Raw genomic sequence first — 8700 nt, 5'->3', positions numbered from 1 at the left:
CCAACACAGCAGGAGAGGAAGGGGGAGAAAGGAAAGAAAATAAACATATGTGATCCTCCCTGGCCAGAGAGAGATGGGAATAGGAAGTGTTCTGGTTATCTACTGCTGGATAGCTGGGGTGGATAAACCACCCTTGAATGTAGTGGCTTTCCTCTCATGGTTCTGAGAGTCAGCTGGGCTCATCTGGGTGGTTCTTCTGTTCCATATATAATTACCCAGAGCTGCAGTCATCTAGTGCCTTGACTTGGCTTTCATGCCCAAGATGGCGCATTTACATATCTGGCCCCTGACAGAGACAGAAGACTGGACTCAGTTAGGACTGTGGAATGGCTGGGCTTCTCTCTCCATGGGAGCTTAGGCATTCTCCCTCTCCAAGTGGTCGCTCTACATAATATGTTGACATACCAGATTTTTACACAATGGATCAGGCTTCCAAAAGTGCAAAATAAGAGGTTGCCAGGTCTTCTTCCAACTTAGCCTCAGAACTGTCACGGCACCCTTCCCACTGGTTAGTATGAGACATAGGCCAGCTGAGATTCAATATGGGAGGGGACAACAAAGGCCGTGGTTCATGAAGGGTCATCTTTGGAGACTAGTTACCACAGGATGAGAATGTCTGGAAGGTAGGAGGAGATAAGGTTTAAGTCAGATTTGAAATTAGAGGTTTATGTTTAAGATTGGACCAGATTGAGTTTTTAAATAACCGAAACTGATAGGAAATTATGGATTCTAGACAAAATGTTATGGATGGGAAAGTAATATTTAACATAACTGTTTAAGGGGCTTGTGAAATAATATAAAATAACTTTGTACATATGTCCCTACTCACTGAAATATTAAAACTGTTTAATAAGCTACATAAGACCACAAATATTAGTGATGATTATGAATTAAGAGAATTAATGTTTTCAACAAGCAATCAAAATTGACATAAATATTTAGAGCTGTTTTCTTCATCTGAGTCTATGTTCACTCTTGCTTTTAAGACTAAATATCTTAATTTCTATCTGAACAGTGCAATCTGACAACTGTTTTACATTTATTTCATTTTTGTCATATATTTTAGTTAAAACTTTGCATGTGACCCCCTCCAGTTTTCCATAAATCTTTGCAATATTTCTAAATGTAGAAATTATGGAAAAATAAAGTGCTCTCTGGTACGCACCCACATCCTGCTCAATTTTGAACAGATTAAAAAACGATTGGTTAGAATTCACAATATCTGTTAAATACTTGCCTAGAGCTAAACAGAACATTGGAGTACATTTTTAAAGCATCATTGAGAATGATATACTGGTAAAAAGTTTTATTTGTAGTGGTAACATTGGCTTAGTTCTTTACAGTTTAAGAAACACCTTTGGACATATTATTGCATTCTAGCTTTAAGACACATTGAGAGGTAGACATTATTGCCTTTATATTACAGAAAAGTCAAGGCCTAGAGAAATTAAACAATTTGCTCTAGATCTGTAGCTACAAATACCTAAACTCAAGTCTTCTGGCTTCAAATTAAATGGGCTAATTTTTCTAATTTAATGACCTGCTATCATCTTCCTTCCTATGGGCAAAATTTTCTTTTCTCCAAGTTTAAAAGGACATTATTATAGAACGTGGGAAGAACATTGGGCCCTAACTCCTATAGAAGGGTTGTCCTAACTTGGACACTATTTCCCTTGACTCTTAACCCTAAAATTACCGTCAAAACTCTGAATTCTCCGTTGCCGCTATAGGGCAGTGTTTCTTTTTTTTTCTCTAGCCAGTTTAAGACAGAGTGTCTCTAATCAAGGAAGGCAAGTCATACAAAGCAGGCAGAACTCTGACAAAGAGGACGCTTTGAGCTGGATCCAGAGGGTAATGGTCTTTGAGAAGCCAGGTTGAATAACAGTGTTTAATTCAAGTGTAGCTTCTTGAGTTGAGGCATGGCTGTAGGCTTACATTTCTGCATGAAATAGTCATTTCAGAAGTTTTCTGTAAAGTGCAGCGTGTTGTAAGAATTAGCTTTTGGACCAAGTTTTTAATTAGCATCAAAGTTTCTTAATGGGAGATTCCATAATAATTAAAACCATGAGCTTTGAAGTGAGGCTTGAGTTGAAACATTGGTTCTATCACGTATTGTATGTGCGGCCAGTTGAAAGCCACCTAACTCTCAAAGTTCTAGTTTTTCTTCCGAGAACAAAATAATGAGTCATTGGTTGGATTAAGATAATTATGTTAAAATGGATAATACAATATAGTGTACAGTAAATATAAATGATACCTTCCATTCAAACTTCTGACTCTATCCGAATATTTCTTTCACTTTCTACATCACTTAACTTTTCTAGTCTTCAAGCAACTTACTTAATATTGCCTGTATGCATAGGCATTATTAGGTCTGAAGACAACCTTTTGCAAAAACACAGTAAGTGGATATAATATGAAAATAGCCCCAAATTTACTTAGTACTTCTATTTGCTTTTGTTATGAATAAAATCTTTAGTTTTACCATTAGCAACAAGATTTAAAATGAAAACATATCCTCCTCTTGCCTAGGCTCAGAAGGCAAAACAACTGATCAACAGTAAGGTATAAATTATTTATACAGAAAATTTTGAGGACAGATTTGATGAGGGAAAAACACAACATCTATAAAATTCAAAATAATGGACTCATTTTATGGGGAGAGAAGAATAACTTTTACTATATTTATTCCTGTATTTTCATGTGTAGTGAATCCATCCAAATTGTTCCAATAAAACCTTAATTGGGACTGATACAATCTTTGATGGAAATGTGGTGTCACAAAATTCCTTCACTTATTAAGCACTGGTTGCCAGCAACTGTTCTTGTTGGAGGGAGGACAAAAGAAAAGACTACACAGCTCCTGACCTCAAGAAGTTTTCCTCTGATGCAAAGATGAATTATGCAACAAATAATTATTATAAGTAAAGGAAAACACTAGAGTAAATGTTATTTTGTGTGCTTTGAGGCATTAACTTTAAACTTTATTTTGTATCTTTTCAAATTAGGGAAAAATAATTTGCTTTTTACTATACACTTTTATCTCATTATGTGTTTGAAACTGTTGTGTTTTTTAAATTAGGCTATATCTCAGTTCAAGCATTAAATTTTGCTAGTCTTTTTCCTGAAGTTCTGCTTCATTTCCACCAAGATTTTTGTCACTGCAAGAGGAGTAATTTTCTTTACCGAGCAGCCATAAGTATAAATGCCTTCAAATCAACTTTCTTTTTAATCTCCTTATCCATCCAGATGCAATCATTTCTCTCACAGAAATTTAGATTGATCAGAAACTACTATAACAATATTAGATTTCAAATACTAAAGAATAAATAGAAATGAGCCCTGTAGCACAAGTTTTCAAGAAAAAAATGACGTCAACATCAATGTTCCAGTAAGGGGTGTTTTAAATTTGAAAAAGATAAAAGAATGAAAGAAAACAACGACAACAGTAATAATAGACACATAACTAGGTGTTGTTAAGAACATTTAGAACCAAGACCTCTGGTCCACTTTTATGGATAACTCTCTTCATATAATGTCATTGAGTCATTCATATTTCTATGAATCTAATTTGTTGTGCTGCTTCAATATTAACTGACTGCTTATCACACACAAAGCATCATCTTTGAAGGTGAGATAATAGCCATCTCAGAGTTTGTTCTCTCTACTTTGTAAACTTACACCACCAAACTTACAGTCTCCAAGAAGGCAGGAGGTGATGCTGTCAGTCCAGTGTTGGTGTGAGAGTAATCTTGATCTTGACCACTTACTAGATGAGATGAACTCTGAAGTGAGTTATGCAGGAGAGAAACAGTTGCCAATAGATGAGAAAAGATCCTTGTCTTACCAGAAGAGATTTAGGGCAGAAGTCAGGGTTAATGAAAGAGATTTGGTGTTAAAGGGAAGAAAAGTGTTGGTCATCTTTAATAGGGAGCTCAAGACTTCCTCTTCTTTATCACTGTGCGACTTTACCCCCTGGCTTATAGGGTCAGGCAGTAACAGAGCCATTTTGCAGAGAGTAGAATACTTAACTGGTTGGGGAAGTATATGGGCCCTACTCTGTGCCTTCTGAGGGTCTGTCTCTTTGACTCTTCCACTGTTGAGATTGACAGTTGCTTTCTATTGCTTCCTTTTTCTTTCTTGGGAGATTTGTACCCTGGGCAGGCTTGGGGTGAATAACTTAGATGCAACTCTAGCTCTCAGAGAAAAATGTCCTTCTCATCTCTTCTTAGGTGCTTTCTTCCTTAGTTCCTTCTTCCTGTGCTGCCCCATATCCTGAAACCCAGGAACTATAGGGCAGAGCTAGAAAAAAGGGACCAGAAGTTTGCTGGGCCTACTCTTAAGGAAGTCCATAGACCAGTCTGGAGCATCTTCAGGAGAGAAAGACTTGTTACCCCAATTGCTGAGAATATTAATCGTCTTTAATCATCAATTCTCTTTGAGGATTGCCTGAAGGAAGAAAGCTGCCTTCCTCAGCTATCCCTCCTACCAGGGACAGATCGTATTCACAGAAACTCATCCCCAAAAACTCCAAAGGACAGTCCTAGCTCCAGAGCTCCCCCTGGGGTCAGCAGAGGTCCATTTTTAGCTCAACTCCATCTGCCCAACCCTGCTTCATACTCAAGTCCCTAATGAATGTCCTGCTCATTGTATTTCTTAATTAGAAACCATTTATGACTTGTGAGCTGCACAAAAACAGGTGACAGGCTAGATTTAGCCTGTGGACTGTAGTTTGCCAATGCTTTTTCTATAAACACTTTGTAAATTAGGTTAGCTTTGGGAGTCCATATAAACTTCTATCATGTGATGCTTATTTCCAAAATTAAAATGTTTAGAGTAATAATGCTTACATCTAAGTTATTACTGGGCAAATCAATAATGCCACCAACTCAGAAATATAAAGCAAAACCATTCGTGAGAACAAAAATGCTCCGACTCTCTAGGCTGTATTTTTTCATGAAATAAAAGGAAGACTTTGGTTTGAGGGCCAAACATTCTTGAAGTGACATGTAAAAGTCACTTGGCAAAGAAAAACATTATTTAACAATTAGATGTGAAAGATTGGATCTGTGATAAAGAGGGTTTTTCTATAATTTTCTCACTTTGAGTTTCATAGAATCTGGCAGCAGTCTTCACAGAGAAGGCACAATATCACTTTCTTTTGTAATTTACATTGAAAAGAAGTGACAAGGAAATGATGCACTGAACACTATTCTTCAAGAAGACCTAGTATGTATCTGCTCAGAGGCTATTTTGACCTCAGGCCACCATGCCACTGATCTATTCTTCTGCCACTATATAGTGATGAAAACAGACATTACACCCCTGAGGCCCTCCATCTTCCATCTCCAGTTGTAGAAAAACCAGCAACAGGGGTTGTGACCTTAAGGGCTGAAAACTCAAGGATGTTCTTGGAATGAAATATTATGAGTGAGTGAATAAATGAGCTCAGAAAAGGTACTAAAGGGGAATTGTCCTCCACCTTGATTTTGTTGTTTACCTCCTGCTCAGGCTTCAATGTAAACTATGGACAGAAAAAAAAAAAAAAAGGCTTATTTAACATTAATACCTAGTCAAAGTTGACCTGTAGGAAAATAGACTCTTTTCAGTTTTCAAATTCTGATTAACTTAATATCAAGTAACTGGGTTCCCATCCCCCCCACCCCCACCCTGCCATAGAGTACAGGAGTCAGACTACTGCATTCTACATTAGAATTAAAATTTCCCAGAGGAGAGTATCTGGAATAGGCATGGGATGTGACTCATGCTTCCCTTTTTTTCTCTTCTCTCTTGTAGTTGTAATCTTTTTAGAGGAATTCACTCTTAATCCTATAATGATATCTGAAGGGAAATCAGTGTGGATAGAGTAGGTCTGATTTTTCTAACCATAAACACTATCAGTTAGAGCTAGAAATAACTTTGGGAAACCATGGCCACAAAGACTATGGTTAAACTAAAAATAACACGATACAATTTAAAGGGGGTGGATGACTGTGGTTCAGACAAGAGTTTTTCCTTTATTGCAGGTTTTCAGGCAGAGGTCACTATGAAGTCAACCATTGTGGTTTCTGACAAGCTTTATCCAACTTTGCAGTGCATAGATCCTGAACGTGATCCTCTTTTATTTCATTTTTCTTCCCACAAAAACTCCCTTAGATTTGCTTTTTTCTGGGGTGCCTGATTTGGCACCTTCTTCACTTGAGGCTAAAAGATGGAGCATCAGAACGAGAGAAGGAACCAGGAAGGGAGAGGAGTAAAGTAGGCATCAGATAGGCTTTTCTCTTAATGGCATCTAAACTTTTTTGTCACCAGGGCTCATGGCCTCTCTCAGCGAGCTCAGAGCTAAGAGATGGTGAGAGTCATCTACTTCTGGGCTAAGCTGTCAATATGAAAATATTAGAGTCACTGAGCAAATTTCACCCCAGCCTGTGCTGGCTGGCACTTAAACCCTTACAACAAAGCAATGTTTTTTACTGCTTTACAAATCAACTGTTTCCTTATTACTTAACACAAATCTATTTCATTAAAGGGAAGAATGAATCTTCATAAAATAATATTTAATACTGCACTATCACATTTCACTTTGATAGTTTCAAACTTGAATTGGATAACCATCCTCAAGTGGACATGATTTGAAATGGTGATATTAATCCAGGACAGGGCAAATTTCCCTGAGTTGGGGGGAGACCAAGCACCGCACGAAGAGTAGAGGAGGGTCCTTTGGTGGAGAGTGTAGAAAGAATTCAGCACACACGCCAACATTAGAGTCAAAAGGAAAGTTTATTAGAAAAGGGGTAACAGTCAACAGACAGAGTGTGGTCTCCTCTCAGAGGCAGAGAGTGAGAGAGACAGTGAGAGAGACAGACAGTGTAAAGGCACTGAGAGGGACAGTGAGACAATAGAGACGTGGAAAGGCAGTAAGAGAGAATCAGAGGGAGCATGAGAGGGACCCAGAGGGACAGAGACAGTAGAGCCGAGGACAGTGAGAGAGAGAGAAGAGACACTAAGATGGACCCAGAGTGTTTTGGTGGAATTCTGTTTATATATCATTCTAGTTCCTGCCAGTTATAGTTTAAAAGACTTTGTTAGCCTATTTCCTTTGATATGGACATACACTGAGAAAAGGGAAGAGTATGTAGCATGAAAATGTAATAATATGTAGAGTGAAAGGCCTGCTGGCAGTTCCCAACCTTCTACGTAATGACTCTTGGTTCTTTTTTCTCCTTCACAGGTGTGGGGAATGGGTTGTTAGTAATCCCAGTAGAATCTTCCTTTGTTCTGAAGGTGTCCTGGCCTGGCTGCAGGGCTGATCAGCATATTTCAGTCTCTGGATGTAACTTGATTAATATTTTAATTCTCTTGCCTCTTCCCTATATTAATATTGCCTGATCATTCCATTTATATATAGTCGAGATATAAAAGAAATGGTGAAATACAGGAGAATATTGAGTTACAGAGCAACCCGGAAGGTTGAAGAACAGAAGTCAGAGGCTTCTGGGTTTTATGCTGTCTTGCTACCACATTCTCAAGGGAGCATAGCACTCTCGCTGTGGCAAAACACAACTACGCAGTACCCACCTCCTCTTCTTTCTTACTAATTGTTTGGGGGAAACAGTGTGTCCAAACTAAAACACACACACACACACACACACACACACACTATTTTCCAGCTTCCCTTGTAGCTCAAGATATCCAGATGCCATAGTTCTGTTCAGTGAGATGTAAGTGGTGGTTGACAGTGGGTTCCTGGAAAATCTTGTTTAAAGGGAGCAAACTCAGTAGCCTGTGCCTCTTTCCATTCACCTTCCCTCTTCTTTTTTTAAAGGCACCATGTTTGGAGGTAGAGGAGCCAAGTTACAATCATGAGGAAGAGAGGCCCAGCTAAGAGTGTTGGGGGGACAGGGAGCACAGAAGGCAGGGCAGAAGGACCAAGCTCCAGTGTTACCAGAGAGTGAGGGCCTCTCCTGGCATGTTGTCCAGGTTCTTGATGTCTCAAACAAAGAATTGAGCAAGACACCGAAACACAGTAGAAAAGAAAAGTTTTATTAGAAAGGAAAGTACACTTCCAGAAGTGGAAGCGGGCCTGAGCAAGAGAAGCGTGGCTCAAAAGGCCTGGTAACAAAGACTTGAGGGTTTTTATCCCTTTTTGCTGTGGGTGGTTACTTTTCTTAGAGGAGCGGGCTTCCTTGATTGACAACTAAGGTTGACAGGACTCAGTGATTCATCATTTTGCTTTCTGCGCATGTTTGTTCCCAGAATTCAGTCCATTATAATGATAATGAACTTCCGGGCATATGCATCATATTATAATGATATGGTATAATGAGGCTCAGGTGAGTTGAAGGTTGTTGGGGTCTTCATTGCTCAGGTGCAAGTGACTGGCTTAAACTGGTACCTAATTCTCTACCTACTGGTTTCTTCGTGTGAGTTAGAAAAATGCCTTCTGGCTTGCTTAATTGTGGATGGATTAGGGTGGACCCCTTCTAGGATAGGATGACCTCAGTGTCTTTGCAGGCAGACCCAAAACCCCCTAATTAACTTTCCTGCCTAGCTCTTTTCGAAGAGCCGTGAACCCCATTATTAGTATGGATGTTGAGGGACGGGAGGTCTCTTCTTCTGTATCTGCTTCCTGCTAAGAATGGCCGTAGTCCCTGCCTACAGGGGTTTCATGGAGCTCTTTCCCTTTCTGCCTCAGTCAGG

Source organism: Pteropus vampyrus, unplaced genomic scaffold (genome assembly GCF_000151845.1).
Source record: "Pteropus vampyrus isolate Shadow unplaced genomic scaffold, Pvam_2.0 Scaffold102, whole genome shotgun sequence".
Lineage (NCBI taxonomy): Eukaryota > Metazoa > Chordata > Mammalia > Chiroptera > Pteropodidae > Pteropus > Pteropus vampyrus.
The sequence above is the reverse complement of the archived record's forward strand: the minus strand, read 5'-3'. Positions refer to the sequence as shown.